Genomic DNA, 21,007 nt, shown 5'->3' with positions numbered 1-21,007 from the left:
GGCTGTAAGCCTAAGATCAGTCATCTCAAAGTATTTGGCTCAGTTGCATATGTTTGGATTCCAGCTGCTAAGCGCTCTAAATTGGATTCCAAAAGTCAGAAACTCATGATGACAGGGTACAGTGATCATCATAAGGCCTATAGGCTGATAGATATAGCCACTGGTCGTCTTACCTTCAGTCGGGATGTAGTTTTGATGAAGACAAAGGATTCTTTCAGTCTTCTTTTTCTGAGCAGTGTTCTGAGGATCAGCCTCACAGTGTTCGTCTTCCGGTCGGTCCACCTGATGGGAGGGATGATGTAGCATCAGTATTTGATACTACTCTATCTAAGCTTCCTCCAGAAAATAACCCTCCTCTTGCGGCCCCTATTGCTCTTGAGTCTTCTCCACCTCCTCCTGATATTGGTTCCTCTACTCCTGATATTGGTTCTTCTACTCTTCGGCCTAAATGGTGGGCTAAAACCATTGGTGATCTCTGGGATGATGAGCTCCTTGAAGGTAGAACTTCTAGACATAAGAACAGACAACAGTCTACAGTCAATTTTGCTCTTATGGCTAACTTACACAGTATTTTTGAGCCTCAAACCTATTCAGAGGCTAAGGGTACATCTGAGTGGGAACAGGCTATGGAAGCCGAATTCCAGAGTCTTCAGAAGAATCACACATGGACACTTTCTGATCTTCCTGCAGAAAAAAAGCCCATAGGCTGCAAATGGGTGTATAAAGTGAAATACAAAGCTGATGGAACAATAGACAAGTATAAAGCTCGACTTGTGGCTCGAGGGTTCTCACAGAAGGAAGGCATAAACTATGAGGAGACTTTTGCTCCTACAGCCAAGATGAGTACCATAAGGCTTGTCCTTGCCCTAGCAGCTCAGTTCAATTGGAAAGTTCATCAAATGGATGTAAAAAGTGCTTTCCTAAATGGTGATCTCCAAGAAGAAGTCTACATGACGCAGCCTCCAGGATTCAAGGTTGCTGGTCAAGAACAGAAAGTGTGTCGGTTAGCTAAAGCAATCTATGGATTGAAACAAGCTCCTCGGGCTTGGTACATGAAAATTGATCAGTACCTGACAGATCAGGGTTTTCAGCGGAGCCCTTCTGATGCAAACCTGTACATCAAGCATACTGGTGATGATATCTTGTTTGTGGTTGTCTATGTGGATGATCTTATCATTACTGGCAGCTCTGCACATTTGATCCATGGGATCAAACAAGATTTATGCAGAACTTTTGAGATGACAGACTTGGGACTTCTTCATTACTGTCTGGGGGTTGAAGTTTGGCAGACTGAAAATCAAATCTTTCTCTCTCAGTCCAAGTATGCCAAAAATCTTGTGGACAGGTTCAGAATGCAGGATTGCAAACCGGCCACGACTCCTATGGAACCAGGGCTCAAACTTTCAGCTCAGTCATCATCTCCTCTTGTGGATGAAACTTTATTCAGGCAATTAGTGGGCAGTCTCATCTATCTTACTGCTACCAGACCTGACATCAGTTTTGCAGTAAGCTACATTTCTCGCTTCATGTCCGCTCCTAAAGCTGATCATTGGCAAGCAGCAAAGCGTGTGCTACGATATGTGCGTGGCACTTCTGATTATGGCCTCCTATACACTCGAAGTTCCAATCCTATACTCAGTGGTTACACTGATTCTGACTGGGCCGGTTCGGTTGATGACCGTAAATCTACAGCTGGGTATGTGTTTAATCTAGGATCCGGTGCTGTTACTTGGACTAGTAAGAAGCAACAGGCAGTGGCTCTCTCCTCAACAGAAGCAGAGTATCGGGGAGCAGTTAAGGCATCCTGTGAGGCAGTTTGGCTTCGACGTATGCTGGCAGATATGCATTTTCCCAGACATGGCCTACTTCTTTGTTTTGTGATAATCAGGAGTGCTCAAACTTGCCAAGAATCCAGTCTTTCATGAACGAACAAAGCATGTGGAAACTCATTGCCACTACATTCGCCAGCTTGTTGAAGACAGCTCAGTTCAGTTGCAATATGTTCCCACAATAGAGCAGCTCGCCAACATCTTCACCAAGCCTCTTGGTCCTGATAAATTTGTAAAATTCAGAGGGTCTATTGGTGTTGTAAATAGATTGAGTATTAAGGGAGGGTATTAGAATATTCCTATTTAGTATTTAATACTCAGTCTTTTAGATGTGGCTATTTATTTCTTTTAAGCAGTTTCTTAGACGAAACTGAGTGTTTCCATATTATACATAGAAACCTGATGTTTCTATTATTGTAAATATCTCTGTATTATCATTGAGCTGTTTGCTCATTTTCAATTAATTCATTCAACATTCTTTTAGTCAAGGCACCAACCTTGGATTTAGGAGCACCAACTCCAAGGACACCAATCCTTCCAATTCTGAGGCACAAACCCCAAGGGCTTCGAGCCTATCTTGTCAAGGCACCAACCTTGGATTTAGGAGCACCAACTCCAAGGACACCAATCCTCCCAGTTTTGAGGCACCAACCCCAAGGGCTCCGACCCTCTGCTATATATTATCTAGATATGTTTGGTAGTAATTCTCTGCTCCCAACATCTTCTTCACTGAATTTTGTCTATCTACACCTTCACTGCTACATCAATGACAGCCTATTTTCATATGAAGGAGTCTTCACAACTCTTCATATTGCCCTAACAGAGTCTGCAAAGTTACCTCATGATGATTTCAAATAGGCATCATGATCTCCAATAATCTTTCCAAGATTTGTTGAAGCTTTCCAACAAGATATCTGCGCTCAGCCTCAATGTATGCACAAAAGAAATTTTCTGATTTCAAGCCTTTGTTCTTTACTGTTGCGGTAATTGTTTCAAGAGTGATTGCTTCTTATTGTTGCGATATCTTACTTTTAAGAAACAAACTCGCAAACACCTCAATGCTAGTGCAATCTACTGCTCCTTCAAACGATGACAAATGAATCTTTATTTCCTTTCACAAAACTGTTCTTTAGGTTGTGTTATGTACTTGATTAATTCACCACTAGTCTGAGCCTTTCAAAGGTTAACCCGATCAACAGAGTTGTTCATCCTTTGGCTTCCTTCTTCCCCGCTAGACCTTCAGCGTCCTTCTGTCCTGCTGGACCTTTGGCTTCCTTCTGTCCTGCTGGACCTTTGGCTTTTTTCTTTTGTCCTGCTGGACCTTCGACTTCCTTCTGTCCTACTGGACCTACAGCTTTCTCTATTTCTTCCAGTTCACTAGTTGTGAACTTTCCTTGTTCTCTATTATAGATGCCTGATATGCCTGACCTTTGGCTTCCTTTTTCGCTTGCTTGATCTTCGGCTTCCTCTACGCTCGCTTGACCTTTTGGCTTCTCGACCTTTGACTTCTCGATCTTCGGCTTCCTCTGTCTCTTCGAGTTCACCAATACTCAAAAGACACGTTCATTTGGAAGAGAGGCCGACTTATGATGTCGCATATTAAAATTATATCAGAGAGGCCCTTTCATCCACAAACTTAATTATTCACGGAAATCACATCACAAGAGAGGTTATACCCATATTGGAGATCCCACATGCCACGTCATTCCTTTAATCCCGCAATCGCAACTTTCATGAAAATCTGAGGTTTTACAAGTGTGCTCTGTCCTCCGATATCAACATCATCGATATTCACATATCAACATAGTTAAAACCATATAATGGGTGGTCCCACCAGCCACATCATCACCTTAATCGCAATCGCAATTTGCACATAACATAGTGATTCCACTACTGCTGACGAAGCGGATGCGATACGATCTTAAGCAGTTGTTAATAAACCCGTCGGGTCCACAACCTTATCGCAATCGGCGATTTTCCATCGTTACATCTCTTCAAGACTTGCAATATGTGATGGATGTGATATTTCTTTAGGACGTATTATAATGGTGCAGCGGGTCCACATACTATCACAATCAGGGTTTTGACGTGATAAGGCTTTAAAGCTTGCAATGAACTGGATGCGATATTTCAATAGAGTTGTTACCATAAAATGATCGGGTCCGCAGTACATATCGCAATCGGCGGATTTCGATGTGGCAAGGCTTTAAAGAGGCTTGCAATGTGGCAGATGCGATGTTGTATTATGACATATTTTAATCGTCCCGTGGGTCCGTATATGTATATCGCAATTGCATATTTTCAATGTGACATTCCTTTGCATTACATAACTTCTAATGCGGCAATTCCGGTATGGAGGATGCGATAAAACAATAGAGTGTGTTCTATTGGAGCAGTCGGGTCTGCAGCTCATACGGTTTGAGGGACTTCAACTGGCACATGGATTAACAACGGCCTTAACCCCCGTAGTTGAACGTGATCTAAGGGTTGACTATGAGATCGACGGCTAGGATTGAGTGCAGGACTTCAACCATGATCAAGGAAGTCTGTACTTTCCTACCCCCGCTCTTCCGATAGTTGTTGCTCCTGTGACTTCTCTTCACTCTTCCGCTCTTCTGATAGTTGTTGCTCCTGTGGCTTATCTTCCTGTGACCTCCGATAACTCTGTTTATGCTCCTCTGTTGTTTCTTCGATATTACTGTTAACTCCTTCATTAACACTGTTTATGCACCTCCACCGATGTGTTCCTCTTTGCTTCTTGTGGCTTCCAATGACCTCTTCCTCTTACGCTTTGGCTTCATGATGGCTTCTGATAAACTGCTTCCAATGTCTTTCCAGTGGCTTCCCTAATGGCTTTGCTCCTGTTTCTTCATGGATCTGCTCTGCTTCTCCTCGGCTTTATATCATCATTTAGTATCCTAGAATATTGCCATATTGACATCAATGACAATCTAGATCAACAATATTCTTCTTCTCTCCCCCTTTGACATCAATGGTAAGGGAGTGCTCAAGGACTCCCCTTGTCGAATTGCGCCCCCTATCAAACTGCTTTTGTTCTTTATGAACAGTAGATCTTCATGGGTATGTTACTCCCCCTGTCATAGTGCTCTTATTTTTACTCAAGATAGAAGGATTGTTGCCTCATCATCCATTAGCACATTATCCCCTCTTCATGTCTTATAACTTCTTCATAATGCTTTCAACAATGCTTAAATATGCTCCACTTCAATGCTTCCAAACAGTTTGCAAATAGCCACACACCAAATGTTCAAGTCCAAGTTTTTATGCTTCAATCCATATTCTGTTGTCTCCACAGTCAGAATTAAGAGGCCTTCATAGTCCGAATCAAGAGAAAATGCCACTGAAATTGTATTTCTTGCTATCTTTCTTCAATTCTGAGTTCCTTGGTGTCTCTGTGTTTCTCCTTAAGTCACTGCCATCCAACATTTCAACATCATTGCATTTGGATGAAATGGTGAGAGGTTGTGCCTCACTATTGCTATTTTTCTAAGTGACCAGTATCAACTTGAGTTATATTTGACTCCACAACATTCTCCTTGCTACAGTCCTTTTGATGAGCCCTTCTTTTTGTGTGTTCTTGCAAGTTATCTCCACTAGCAGATTTTGATATCCAATCTATGACTGTCTTTTAAATTCTTTCTACTGATTGACAACTGCTCTTGCTTCAAGCTCCATTCCCAGATGTATCTGTTTGTTTGAAGGTTGCTTCTATTTGTGTCCATAATTTACCTGTTCTTACATCATATCCCTGAGTCGAGACACTCAACTTCTGTAATAATAGCAACATAGTTCTTTTCCTTATTAGCATTAGATGGCCTTCTCTGCTGCTCCAATTTCTGCTTAGTGATCAAGTGAAAAAAAAAAACATCTTCAACAACAGTCCATTGGATAGTTAAGAGATCATGTTCTTTCAAAGGAATGTTCCTAAGAAAATGATCCATCAAAGAATTATTGTCAATATAGCTCATCAAGGATTACATAAGGCCCATTCACAGATGGCTTCTGCAAGAATGCTTAATCATCATAAGCTCCCCTAACTGTATGCATGATCTTCCTTTTGGCAGAGTCTCCCCATCAAATGCTTAGATTGTCGAAGATCAGGTCAACAACATGTGTTGTTGGCTGGAGAGTTCAAGGGACTTTTGAATTGTATTTGCTTCCTTCTCCATACTTGTGTAACTTTCTTATCTGGCATAGTTCTAGCTTGAGTAGGTGCCCAAACCAAGTTACAATTACGTGCCATATGACCAATGTTATGACACTTGAAGCATTCTATGTTGTTCATGAATAAGAACTCATGACTTCTTCTTGCAAAATTGTTCCTCGGAGATTGTTGGGGACCATAATATCTATCTTTATGATATGCCCTACAATCTTTTGCCATGTGTCCAAATTTTGTACAAGCATAACAATAACCAAGAAATAAACTTTGGTACCTGGGAGATGGAGATTTCCTTGATGTACTTCTGCAATCTTTCTGCCTTGAGATCCTTTGATGATGACCATTGCTTCTCGCATCCTTGACATCATCTACATTTCTTCTTGGAGCGGGATTTCTTCCATTGTTGCCTTGACTCTTCTCCTTGCCTTTGCTGGAACTAGGAGCATCAACTTTTCTTTCAGATTTCCTCATATCCTTGTTGTTTGAAGCATTATCATTCTTGCTTGAGGATTCACCTGCATACCCGAGACCTGATTTATCAAATGGACATCTTTGATGGCTGAGCATGTCATCCAAGGCTTGAAAGCTCTTCAAGGTTTTGTCCATCCCTTCAACCTTTTTCCTAAGGGAGACAATCTCTTCTTCCAATCTTTTGTAATCATTATTCTTGTTAGCAAGTTGTTTCTCAGTTTCTTCCTTAATGTATTGCTTCATTTGCTTCTAATTTAAGGGAGATGATATCTAACTTCATTTTGAAGATTTCTTCATTTTCCTTTGCTAGACTGCTCTCCATTTCTTCCTTGATCCTTGTAGCTTTACATGTTTCGACCTTGAGAAAGTTGATGTTAGATTCTAATTTGAAGATTTCTCCATCCTCTGCTTTTAGTTGACATATCATGGTGTTTGTCTCCTTTTCTGCTTCATCAGCCTGTCCTTCTATGATTTCCAATGCTTCCATTGTCTTCTCAGCTCCTTGTGCTAACCTTCTTGCTTCTTGTAGTCAAGATTTGAGAGAGGAGACCTCTACCTTATACTGACCAACCAATCTCTTCTTCAAGTTTGTTCAAGCTCTTGTGCCTTTGTTCAAGTTGACTTGACAAGGTATCTTCCCGTTTCTTTGTTTTATCCAATTGATTTTTCATGGATGTGACTTCTTCATGATGCTTTCTTTTACTTTGTTGAAATTCCTTCTTAGGCTTGGCAAGCTCTTCATCCCTTTCTTGTACTTGAAACTTGACACGGTCCACTTTCTTCCTTGTTTGGTCTTGGTCACCAGCTGATGCTTTCTTATTAAGTTCCTCGTTTTCCTTTTTCAAATTGATAATCTCTTCCATGGCAGCCATAAATTTAGTGAGGAGATCTTCTACAGAATCTTTTTCAATCTCTTCATCTTCTAGGTCTTCTTTATCCTTGCTGTCATCATTCTCATTTTCAGCTTCTATGATGGGTTCTGGATTTCGTTCTTGGTTTCCATCATCTTCTTGACTAGTGGTCATGGTCAATGCTCCTTTTGAGTGAAGGTCATGAAGTTTGTCCCATATACCCTTTGCTGACGAATATTTTCCTAAATTGTTCATTATAGAATCAGGTAGCCCATTCAAGATTGTCTTCATTGCTTTTGCATTATACTACTTGGATTCTCCATCCATCATGCTATCAACAATCATTGATTTCCAGATTTCAATGCCTTGAGTCTTTAAGAAATTCCTCATTCTTGCTTCCCATATATCAAAGTTTCCACTGAACCATGGAGCATCCAAAAATTGATTGTCTTCTATTCCAGTGGTAGAGGGAGACACATCTTTAGGAGGATTGGAGACTTTCTTCCTTGGCTTCGCCATTTGTGTTCTAATGATCAACCTTCAAGCTGTTAGGCTTTGAGTGAAGGTACTAGCTCTGATACCAATTGTTGGAAATCCTGAGAGGGGTGGGTGAATCGGTGTTCCTTTTCAATTGTTATTTTTACCAATTAAATCATTTATATTTAGAACACAAAATGAACAACAGGAATAAATGCTTTTATTAATATAATCTTTACAATAAATCAAGTACAATGTATATAGGGCTCCAACCAGTTGCCAAGCACCAACTTGGACTTTTTGTGAGGCTCCAACCTCCAGGGCACCAACCTTGTCTTGTCAAGGCACCAACCTTGGATTTAGGAGCACCAACTCCAAGGACACCAATCCTTCCAATTCTGAGGCACCAACCCCAAGGGCTCCAACCCTATCTTGTCAAGGCACCAACCTTGGATTTAGGAGCACCAACTCCAAGGACACCAATCCTTCCAATTCTAAGGCACCAACCCCAAGGGCTCTGACCCTCTGCTATATATTGTCTAGATATGTTTGGTAGTAATTCTCTGCTCCCAACATCTTCTTCATTGAATTCTGTCTATCTACACCTTCACTGCTACATCAATGACAGCCTGTCTTCATATGAAGGAGTCTTCACAACTCTTCATATTTCCCTAACAGAGTCTGCAAAGTTACCTCATGATGATTTCAAATAGGCATCATGATCTCCAATAATGTTTCCAAGATTTGTTGAAGCTTTCCAACAAGATATCTGCGCTAAGCCTCAATGTATGCACAAAAGAAATTCTCTGTTTTCAAGCCTCTGTTCTTTACTGTTGCAGTAACTGTTTTGGGAGTGACTGCTTCTTATTGTCACGATATCTTACTTCCAAGAAACAAACTCGCAAACACCTCAATGCTGGTGCAGTCTACTGCTCCCTTCAAATGATGACAGATGAAACTTTATTTCCTTTCACAGAACTGTTCTTCAGGTTGCGTTATGTACTTGATTAATTCATCACTGGTCTGAGCCTTTCAAAGGTTAACCCGATCAACAGAGTTGCTCATCCTTCGGCTTCCTTCTTTCTCGCTGGACCTTCGGCTTCCTTCTGTCCTACTGGACCTTCAGCTTCCTTTTGTCCTGCTGGACCTTCGGCTTTTTTCTTTTGTCCTGCTAGACCTTCGGCTTCCTTCTGTCCTGCTGGACCTACAGCTTTCTCTGTTTCTTCCAGTTCACCAGTTGTGAACTTTCCTTGTTCTCTGTTATAGATGCCTGATACGCCTGACCTTTGGCTTCCTTTTTCGCTCGCTTGATCTTCGGCTTCCTCTGCGCTCGCTCGACCTTTTGGCTTCTCGACCTTCGACTTCTCGATCTTCGACTTCCTCTGTCTCTTCAAGTTCACCAATGCTCAAAAGACACATCCATTTGGAAGAGAGGCCGACTTATGATGTCGCATATTAAAATTATATCAAAGAGGCCCTTTCATCCACAGACTTAATTATTCACAGAAATCGCATCACAAGAGAGGTTATACCCATATTGGAGATCCCACGTGCCACGTCATTCCTTTAATCCCGCAATTGCAACTTTCATGAAAATATGAGGTTTTACAAGTGTGCTCTAGGTGATTTTCCATCGTTACATCTCTTCAAGACTTGCGATATACGACGAATGCGATATTTCTTTAGGACGTATTATAATGGTGCAGCGGGTCCACATACTATCACAATCGGGGTTTCGACGTGATAAGGCTTTAAAGCTTGGAATGAACCGGATGCGATAATTCAATAGTGTTGTTACCATAAAATGATCGGGTCAGCAGTAGATATCGCAATCGGCGGATTTCAATGTGGCAAGGCTTTAAAGAGGCTTGCAATGTGGCAGATGCGATGTTGTATTACGATGTATTGTAATGGTCCCGTGGGTCCGTATATATATATATATATATATATATATATATATATATATATTTATCGCAATCGCAGATTTTCAGTGTGACATTCCTTTGCATTACATAACTTCTGATGCGGCAGTTCCAATATGGCGGATGCGATATAACAATAGAGCGTGTTCTATTGGAGCAGTCAGGTCCGCAACTCATCGCAATCGACGGTTTGCGGGACTTCGACTGGCACATGGATTAACAATGGCCTTAACCCCCGCAGTTGACCGTGATCTAAGGGTTGACTATGAGATCGACGGCTAGGATTGAGTGCAGGACTTCAGCCACGATCAAGGAAGTTCGTACTTTCCTATCCCCGCTCTTCCGATAGTTGTTGCTCCTGTGACTTCTCTTCACTCTTCCGCTCTTCCGATAGTTGTTGCTCTTGTGGCTTATCTTCCTATGACCTCCGATAACTCTGTTTATGCTCCTTCGTTGTTTCTTCGATATTACTGTTAACTCCTCTGTTAACACTGTTTATGCACCTCCGTTGATGTGTTCCTCTTTGCTTCTCATGGCTTCCAATGACCTCTTCCTCTTACGCTTTGGCTTCATGATGGCTTCCGATAAACTGCTTCCGATGAACTCTTCTTTGACTGCTCTTGTTCTTGACTTCCAATGGCTTCCAATGTCTTTCCAATGGCTTCCCTGATGGCTTTGCTCCTGTTTCTTCATGGATCTGCTCTGCTTCTCCTTGGCTTCATATCATCATTTAGTATCCTGGAATATTTCCATATTGACATCAATGACAATCTAGATCAACAAGGGATACATAACCAAGCCTAAGAGAACTATTCTAGGGCTAGTTACAGCCACACATGCAAGGAAAGGAAGGTTCTCTCTGCAATTATGACAGCAACAACAAACAGTATACTATCTCCCATTGTTTGGGGTTAAATCTAAGGCCTACAAGACCTCCTAATGTTGAAATTGGCAACTAGGGCAAAACTTCATGTGGGTCATCTTATTCAAGGCTAATAATATTTTTATTAGATTCCTCTCGTCGAGAGGTGTAAGATTGATATAAAGCTCATCCAATTCCGATAAGTATTCATGGAGATATGAATTTATTTTGATTATGGAATTATTATCAAGCCGACCTACAACTCATGTAGGCTCAGAAGCCCAACAGTCGCATCTATTCACCCACCAACGTTGTGTATAAATATAAGAGGACTTTTCCTCATTTGGACTCACTCATCTCATCACATCTCTCTCTCTCTCTACTGCGCAGATATGAGTCTCTTCTCTACTGCGCTGAAATGAGTCTCTCTCTCTCACACATGTGAAGCCGGAAGCTGTTGAATTTGAAGCTGCAACTGCAGAAGTAAAGATTGACTTGCGTGGCCTAGAAGATCTCCTCTTTGGAACTGCATTGTAGGTTCATCTGAACCTCCTTTGAAAGCCGCAACTTTTGGTGGTGGAATGAAGTCAATCCGACGAACGGTTTGCAAGATATCGACTGCCCTACTTTGAAGCCGGAAACTGCTAAAAATGAAGCTGCAACTGCAGAAGTAAAGATTGACTTGCGTGGCCTAGAAGATCTCCTCTTTGGAACTGCGTTGTAGGTTCATTTGAACCTCCTTTGAAAGCCGCAACTTTTGGTGGTGGAATGAAGTCAATCCGACGAACGGTTTGCAAGATATCGACTGCCCTAGTTTGAAGCCGGAAACTGTTGAAACTGAAGCTGCAACTGCAGAAGTAAAGATTGACTTGCATGGCCTAGAAGATCTCCTCTTTGGAACTACGTTGTAGGTTCATTTGAACCTCCTTTGAAAGCCGAAACTTTTGGTGGTGGAATGAAGTCAATTCGACTGTCGGTTTGTGAGATATGGTCTGCCCTAGTTTGATAATGAAGCAGCTAATGCTGATGCTACTGATCTAGGGTTTGCTACTGCTGATATGAATCAGATTTATTGTACTATTTCTCTCTGCTGAATTATTGAAGATAAAAGAAGATTTGATCAAAGGGTTTCCCCACACATTGTGGGGTTTGTCCCTGGCTAGCCGCCACATCTTGTGTCTCTTGTCTTGGCTTGTTTTCTGTCGATCGTTTAATGTTCTATCTGCACTTTACTTTATGTACATGTGATTGCTAATCAGTGGAATATAATAAGAAAAAGAATTAAACTGTTATAAGCATAGAACATACCATAACTTAACATGGTATCAGAGCTGAGGTGAAGACAAAACCCGAGCAAGAGCAAGAGCAATCATTGAAGAGAAGATTGGCAAGGCTATCCTAAAAGAACTATGGGGTCCTCAACACTCTTTCCTGCCGAAGACAAGCTCCGTGAGAAAGCTGACTATCACGGATGGAAGATGTCTATTGATCTAACCCTTGAAGATCAAGGAGTGTTGGACCATGTAAGAGGCAATATTGTTGAGCCTTCATCAAATGCATCTGCTGCTGCCTGAACAAATGGAAAAATGGAGAAGTCAAAACAAAGAAGATCATCTGGGACTCTATCGACAAGCGCTTGGTGGCCTACATCTCTGATCTAGACACCTCCAAGGAAATCTATGACAGACTGGTGAGTTTATTTAAAGTTAATGATGCAAATCAAGTTTTGTTTCTTAGAAATAGGTTGAGGGAAATCAAGAAGGGTAAAGATGAAAGTATGCAAGCATACTTCTTAAGAATCACTGAGATCAAGAACGATCTCCTATCTATTGGGGAAACCATTACTGACAGAGAAATGGCACTCACAACTCTCGGAGGATTACCATCTGAATGGTATGTGTTCAGGACTACTCTTCTGAACAATAATGTACTTCCTAGTTTCGAGGAATTAATGGCTAGATGCATTCAAGAACAAACAAGGGTAGAAGAGCAGGAAATGCCCTTGCCTAAAGGTCCTCCTGCTGCTTTTTCTTCTCATGCTAAGAAAAGGAATAATTTTGGGTCTAAATCGAAAAGAAATGCTGGATTTAAGGGTGGAAGAAACGGACGATGTTTCATTTGCAATAAAGCAGGTCGCTATGCAAGGGAATGCCCTGATAGAAAGGACTCTCACCGTGACGATGATCAAAATCCCTCTCATGGTAATCGAAGGAATTGAAAATTCAACAACAAAGGAAAAAGGAATGTGAGAAATCAAGGAATAGGGCAACCATTCAAGAAGGCTAGAAATTCCAGGTATGAATCTAACACTGTTGACGATAAGCAGGCTGAATATTATCTACCAGCTGCTCTATCTACCTCCGCTCCTTCGGACTCAATGGGAATTTGGCTCATTGATAGTGGTGCCTCAAGACACTTCACTGGTTACAAAGAAGTACTCTATAATCTGGTAGAGAAAGAAACTAACCTGGAAATTGTCCTTGGAGATGACATGAAATACCCAGTGAAAGGTGAAGGCAATGTTTCTCTTAAACTGAATCAAGGTAATACGATTCACTTACAAGATGTATTATATGTACCTGATCTCAAAAAGAACCTGGTATCCATCTCGGCAATGGAAGACAAAGGCTATAAGGTAACCTTCAGCGATGGTAAGGTACGCATATGGAAAAATAATGTTAAAGATGCTTTCACTCTTGGGTTTCGAGTTGATTCTTTATATCAAGTCGGTGGAAGTCCGCTAGGTGTCATGTCTTGTGACACATCGCTTCAGTCCGAACTTTGGCATCGGAGGTTTTCCCCCCTTCGTTACAAAGCTCTACCTGATGTAAGACAGATGGTAACAGGGATGCCCGAATTCCAAGTAGAGAAAGAAGGTGTATGTCCGGGATGTGCCGAAGGAAAGCTCAAAAGGGGACCATTCCCCTCAAGCCAAAGCAAGACCTCCGATATATTACAGTTGGTTCACTCAGGCATTCCTGAGGTTGGCATTAAGAGGGAGACTACTACACCACATACTCCTGAGCAGAATGGTGTGGTGGGAAGGAAGAACTGCACGATGATGGAAGCTATCCGGGCCATGCTACATGATCAAAGACTTCTGAAGTTTCTATGGGCTGAAACTACATCACCGCCGTATATGTACAAAATCGATGCCCTCATCAAGCATTGGGTTCCAAGACTCCTGAAGAAAAATTCACCGGTAAGAAACCTGATGTTCTTCCGACTTTGAGGAGCTCTCAAGAAGCCGACACCAGGGAACCGAAAGAAAAGGATGATGAATCAAAGCCTGATGTAGAAGAACCCATGGATCCGATTGATCCTCCTCCATATGAGCCTTCCTCTTCTAGGAAGAGGCCTTCATGGCTTAAGAGGTTACTTGATGATGTTGAAGGACATGCTGCACCCCGAGGAACCTTTCGTGAAAGTAAGAAACCTAATAAGTATCAAGGATACCTGACCATCATGAGCACGATCATACAAAATGAGCCTTCGTCATTCTCAGATGTCGTCAAGCATCAAGTATGGAAGGATGCTATGACCGAAGAATATGAGTCTATCATAAAGAATGATGTTTGGGAAGTAGTTCCCAAACCCCAGGACAAGACTGTTGTTACTTCCAAATGGCTTTACAAGATAAAGCATGCAACAGATGGAAGCATGGAAAAGTATAAGGCTCGAGGAAGGTATAGACTATGATGAGATATTTGCACCTGTTGCCAGATATACGACCATCCGCTCGATCATAGCCCTTGCCGCTTCACAAGGATGGAACCTACATCAGATGGATGTCAAGACTACGTTCTTGCACGGTTTGATCAAAGAAGAGGTCTACGTGGAGCAACCCGAAGGATTTGAGATTTATGATTGAAAATCTCATGTATGCAGGTTGAAGAAGGCTCTCTATGGGCTGAAGCAAGCACCCCGAGCATGGTATGAGAGGATCGATAGCTACTTGATGAAGTTGGGATTCACTAGGAGTGAAGTCGATCCTAACCTTTACTTTAAGGTTGAAGATGAAAAGCCTATCATACTGGTGTTGCATGTGGATGACCTCTTTCTACAGGTGCAAACCCTCTCATTCACAAATGTAAGAGGGAGATGGCTTCTGAATTTGAAATGAAGGACCAAGGACTTGAAGTGTGGAAAAAGCCAGGAGAAATTTTCCTATCTCAAGGAAAATATGTGGTGAAGATATTGGAAAGATTCGGAATGGTGGACTACAAGCCTGTAACTACTCCGATGGAGCTTGACTTCAAGAAGTTAAGCGGTAGTGCTGCTGGACCTGTTTTACGAAATGCTACCGAGTATCGGCAACTCGTCGGAGCATTAATGTTCTTAGTGAACTCCCGTCCAGATATATGCTTTGCAGTCAACACGTTGAGCCAGCGTATGGTTGAACCCCACCACATACACTGGATTGGTGCCAAGAATCTTCTGAGATATCTTCGTGGCACAATGGGTTAAGATACACTGTCGAAGATGTGAGACTACTTGGATATACTGATGCTGATTGGGCAGGCAGTGTGGTGGACCGTAAGAGCACTTCCGAGTGTTGTTTCACCTTGGGATCTGCTTCGATATCCTGGATGAGCAAGAAGCAGAAGTCGGTGACTTTGAGCACCGCTGAAGCAGGATATATTGTTGCTAGCATGACCTCGTGTGAGGCAGTCTGGTTGGGAAAGCTCTTCAGTGAGCTGTTTGGATACCATTGTGATTCTCTATAACAACCACAGGTGGGATTCGATTATTGAGGAATCCCGTATTCGTCGATTGCTCCAGCAGATAGACATCATCTGGGATATGGTAAGTTGATGAGCAAGGAGGCTCCATCGCATTAAGATGATGTACAGGTTGATACACCTTGTCAAAGCCCTGAGGAAAGATCTAATTTGTGATTTTCCCAAACGACTTGGAGTCATCAAGAAACCCTTGTACAAGGGTCCTGCATGTTGCATACATTGAGCTCTAGGAGCTCTGAGGGGTTGTGGTTCTTACTGGAGCAACATACGACCACAGGGTGACTCACCCTCCCTTGGTGGTGCGCACTGGAACAAGATGATTGGCTCTCTTGTGGAACAAGATGATTCGCTCTCTTGTGGAACAGGATGATTCGCTCTCCTGTGTAGCAGGATGATTAGTTCTCCTGTGAGGCTTGGATTGATGTGTTCTCCATGGCAATTGTAGCAGGATTGATGTGTTCTCCTGTGAGGCCTGGATTGATGTGTTCTCCATGGCGGCCTGGATTGATGTGTTCTCCATGGCGATTCTAGCAGGATTGATGTGTTCTCCTGTGAGGACAGGATTGATTAGTTCTCCTGTCGAGGCATCCTACCCATGCAGTCTGGGACTCATGGGAAGTACCTCTCATCTGATCAATGAGCAGGGAAATGAAGTTAGGGACCATAGTAGTACCGATGGACGCATCGTTGTAACTATCGTACTCCCTACGCTAGGATGACCTCCATTGATCTGGGATCAATGATACTGGTCTGGGACCAGTGGTAGGAGTTGTACCATACTATGACACTGACTTCGGGTCGGTTGAGACTGGTCTGGGATCAGTGGTACATACTCTGAGACTGACTTTGAGTCAGTGGAGGATGATATTGGTCTGGGACCATTGGAGTTGTACTCACTATGACGCTGACTTTGGGTTGGTTGAGACTGGTTTGGGACCAGTAGTACATACTCTGAGACTGACTTTGAATCAGTATGATACATCCTCGATCATTTCTTCTTCTTCATAATTCGGACAAAAGCAGAGTAGAACAGAACAATGCAAGAGCAGAGCAGAACAGAACAAAACAGTACAGATCAGTGCAGGGCAGAACAAGACAAAGCAGAACAGGGAAAATAGAGCAGCGCAGGGCAAGGGTCAGGCTGTACAAGGCAGTGCATTTGATGGATGAATAGTAACGACCGATAGACAGATTGCAGATGAAGTTCTCCATGGTTGAGAGGGAGTGTTAAAATTGGCAACTAGGGCAAAACTTCATGTGGGTCATCTTATTCATGGCTAATAATATTTTTATTAGATTCCTCTCGTCGAGAGGTGTAGGATTGATATAAAGATCATTCAATTCCGATAAGTATTCATGGAGATATGAATTTATTTTGATTATGGAATTATTATCAAGCCGACCTACAACTCATGTAGGCTCAGAAGCCCAACAGTCGCATCTATTCACCCACCAACGTTGTGTATAAATATAAGAGGACTTTTCCTCATTTGGACTCACTCATCTCATCACATCTCTCTCTCTCTCTACTGCGCAGATATGAGTCTCTTCTCTACTGCGCTGAAATGGGTCTCTCTCTCTCACACATGTGAAGCCGGAAGCTGTTGAATTTGAAGCTACAACTGCAGAAGTAAAGATTGACTTGCGTGGCCTAGAAGATCTCCTCTTTGGAACTGCGTTGTAGGTTCATCTGAACCTCCTTTGAAAGCCGCAACTTTTGGTGGTGGAATGAAGTCAATCCGACGAACGGTTTGCAAGATATCGACTGCCCTAGTTTGAAGCCGGAAACTGCTGAAACTGAAGCTGCAACTGCAGAAGTAAAGATTGACTTGTGTGGCCTAGAAGATCTCCTCTTTGGAACTGCATTGTAGGTTCATCTGAACCTCCTTTGGAAGCCGCAACTTTTGGTGGTGGAATGAAGTCAATCCGACGAACGGTTTGCAAGATATCGACTGCCCTAGTTTGAAGCCGGAAACTGCTGAAACTGAAGCTGCAACTGCAGAAGTAAAGAATGACTTGCGTGGCCTAGAAGATCTCCTCTTTGGAACTGCGTTGTAGGTTCATCTGAACCTCCTTTGAAAGTCGGAACTTTTGGTGGTGGAATGAAGTCAATCCGACTATTGGTTTGTGAGATATGGTCTGCCCTAGGTTGATAATGAAGCCGCTAATGCTGGTGCTACTGATCTAGGGTTTGCTACTGCTGATATGAATCAGATTTATTGTACTATTTCTCTCTGCTGAATTATTGAAGATAAAAGAAGATTTGATCAAAGGGTTTCCCCACACATTGTGGGGTTTGTCCCTGGCTAGCCGCCACATCTTGTGTCTCTTGTCTTGGCTTGTTTTCTGTCGATCGTTTAATGTTCTATCTGCACTTTACTTTATGTACATGTGATTGCTAATCGGTGGAATATAATAAGAAAAAGAAGTAAACTGTTATAAGCATAGAACATACCATAACTTAACACGTAATCAAGCATAGAAGAAGGGAACGCAAGCGAAGGAGAGAAGGGTATGCAACAACAAGTAAACCTCCCACACGTGCAAGAATCTAGGGCTGTTGTACATTCACTTCAGTCTACACATACATCTCAAGAAGGATCTCATTTGAAGGAAGGTGTCTACATAAGTGAAGGATATCTCTAAGTATAGAAGAGAAGCATCTCATCTAGAGCAAGTGCTACAAGGTTTACCAACAACTGAAAGAAGAACGAAGTGCCAAAACAAGGAGGACGAAGTGCCAGGGAACACAATGCCAGAAGAAGGAAGTGTCGAGGAATAAAGTGCAAAAAGGAGAAAGGACTTGACTTGTGCTTGGAGGACATTCTAGTCAGGGGTCTAGGGTTTGACATTTATCAATAAGAAGCTTCATTGGGAAGAAAGAATGGGAAGATTGGGTAATCATCTAGCATCTAATACTCTTTGAGGATGTGAAGGGCATCCAAGACAAGAGTAGGCAAGAGCACTGATATTCTTTGAGGGTTGGGAACCCAAGATAAGAATAGTCCTAGAAGGTCATACTCAGTGAACACCTGTTTGGGTATGTACCTTGAGAGACAATGACTAAGGTGTCTATAAGTCATTGGTCTCGCCAACATTGTGCTCTGATCTATTGATAGAGCTATAAGTCAAGTCTTTGTTGTGGAAACAATGTTGGTTACTGTGATGCTATAATAGACGGATTGCCAATCCTGTTTCTCTTATGTGCATTCTTCAAGATTGAAACATAGCCAAACACCTTGTAATGTTGTATGAATACCTCCCTAGTTAAGAGGGTGTGTTGAAGGAAATGTAACTAGGTTCGGTCTTCATAAATGTACTTTTGATATATGTACTTATTCAATAAAAGAAATATTATTTTTATAATATATGTCAATAAGTTTCTTGCTCATTGAAATAGGTCTAGCACATGTTAAGTGCTATAGGTGAGTCAAGGAGTCAAAAGAAAATGTTTAAAGACCTTAAGGGCATGTTACACCATGTATGTTTATGTATTAGAGTCAAGACAATACCTCCAAGCAAAGTCAACAAGTCTAGAAGCAATCTGAATTATAAATGGCAAGTCAGCCTACAAATAGTAAGTCGCCCTTCAAGTCGGCCTTAAGGAGGGACAGTGCTCTATATATAGAGGTTGTCCACTCCTCCAAAGTCAACGCACTCATATCTCTAAAATTTGTGAAGAAAAGAGGCAAGTAAAGGGTAACGAAGGATGAAGAAGAGGTCTCCTAGTGCAGCGAAGAAAAGGGATACATAACCGAGCCTAAGAGGATTTTTCTAGGGCTAGTTACAGCCACACGTGCGAGGAAAGGAAGCTTGTCTCTGCAGTTATGACAGCAACAACAAACATTATACTATCTCTCATTGTTTGGGGTTAAATCTAGGCCTACAAGGCCTCCTACTCAAGCGTAGAAGAAGGGTACTCAAGTGAAGGAGAGAAGGGTATACAACAGCAAGTAAACCTCCCACACGTGCAAGAATCTAGGGTTGTTGTACAGTAACTTCAATGTACACATACATCTCAATAAGGATCTCATTTGAAGGAAGGTGTCTACATAAGTGAAGGATATATCTAAGTATACAAGAGAAGCATCTCATCTAGAGCAAGTGCTGCAAGGTTTACCAACAGTTGAAAAAAGAACGAAGTGGCGGAAGGAGGAGGATGAACTGCCAGGGAACGCAGTACCAGAAGAAGGAAGTGTCGGGGAACAAAGTGCACAAAGGAGAAAGGACTTGACTTGTTCTTAGAGGGCATTCTAGTCAGGGGTCTAGGGTTTGGCATTGACCAATAAGAAGCTTCAATAAGAGAAACTTACTAAAGGGTTTTCCTGTCAAGAGAAGAGAGGTTTTGGCCCAGGCAGAGAGCCAACATCTTGTGTTCATGTTCTTATGTTTTTGGTAGTAGTTTGACGAAGTACACACATGCATTAATAAGAATAAGAAGAAGATTAAGCTAACAAGAAAAAGTAAAAGGACTCCACAAATTGTTATCAAGTCAAGAAGAATCACACTACACCTAATTGCCCTTGAATCTTCAACACCATGAACCTATTGTCCCTGTCAATAACGATGGTCTTTGGCAACCCATGTAATTTGAATACCTCCTTGAGGAACAGCTCGACCACTTGCGCTACTTTGTATTTTGATGGTATGGCAAAGAAATGAGAAAATTTTGTGCGTCGGTCTACTACCACATATATACAATCTTTGCCCTGTGCCAAAGGTAGCCCAGTGATAAAGTCCATGGCCCACTTCTACCCCGAGATAGGGAGTGGCTGCAATAAACCTACTGGATGAGCGTGTTATGCTTTGTTCTACAGGAAAGTGTTGCATTCCTTCACGAATCTCAACACATCCATCTTGAGGCGCTTCCAAGTGAGCCTCTCCCTAATTTCCTTGTAGCCCTTTACATACCTTTGGTGCCCCACTAAGGGTGATTTGTGAGTTGCTTATATAATTTTCTCCTGGATATGTGATTCTGGCACCAGATAAATCTATTTTTTGTAGTAAATGATATCATCCACAATCTGGTACTTGCCATCATGAATCAACCCCTCCAAAATCTCATAGGAAAATGTATCCTTCAAATACTCTACAAGCAGCAGTGACTTCCAATCATCTACCATCTCTATGAGTGAGAGCATGGGTGGCATCCTCGAAAGAGAATCATCCACTATATTGTTTTTTCCTTTGACGTATTCTATCTCATAGTCGTAGGCCTGCAAATTACTAATCCACTTTTGTTGCTTTTCACATACTCTCTCTCAAACTCATAGGCCTACAATTTATAGATGCACTTTTGTTGCCTCACTCAGTTCCTTCTGTTGCATGAGGAATCTCACACTGTTATGATCTGTCTTTACTTTGAACCTGTTCCCCACCAAATATTGCCTAAATTTGGCCAATGCATGCATGATGGCCAACGTCTCCTTGTCGTAGATCGAACTGTGTCACTCATAATCTCTAAGTTTGCAACTCTCGAACGCTACAAGGTGATGGTTTTGCATAAGAACTGCTCCTATTCTCACCCCTAAAGCATCGCATTCCATCACACATGGCTGGCTAAAATCTGGTAGTGCAAGCACAGGGCACATACCCATTACCTCCTTTATCTTCTCAAATGTTTTTTGTGCTTTCTCTAACCAACAAAAAGCTCCCTTCTTGGTGAGGTCT

The sequence above is a fragment of the Pinus tabuliformis genome, chromosome 6, assembly GCF_031772625.1.
Source record: "Pinus tabuliformis cultivar Carrire ecotype Pingquan chromosome 6, CPIR1, whole genome shotgun sequence".
Lineage (NCBI taxonomy): Eukaryota > Viridiplantae > Streptophyta > Pinopsida > Pinales > Pinaceae > Pinus > Pinus tabuliformis.
This window is presented reverse-complemented; position numbering follows the sequence as displayed.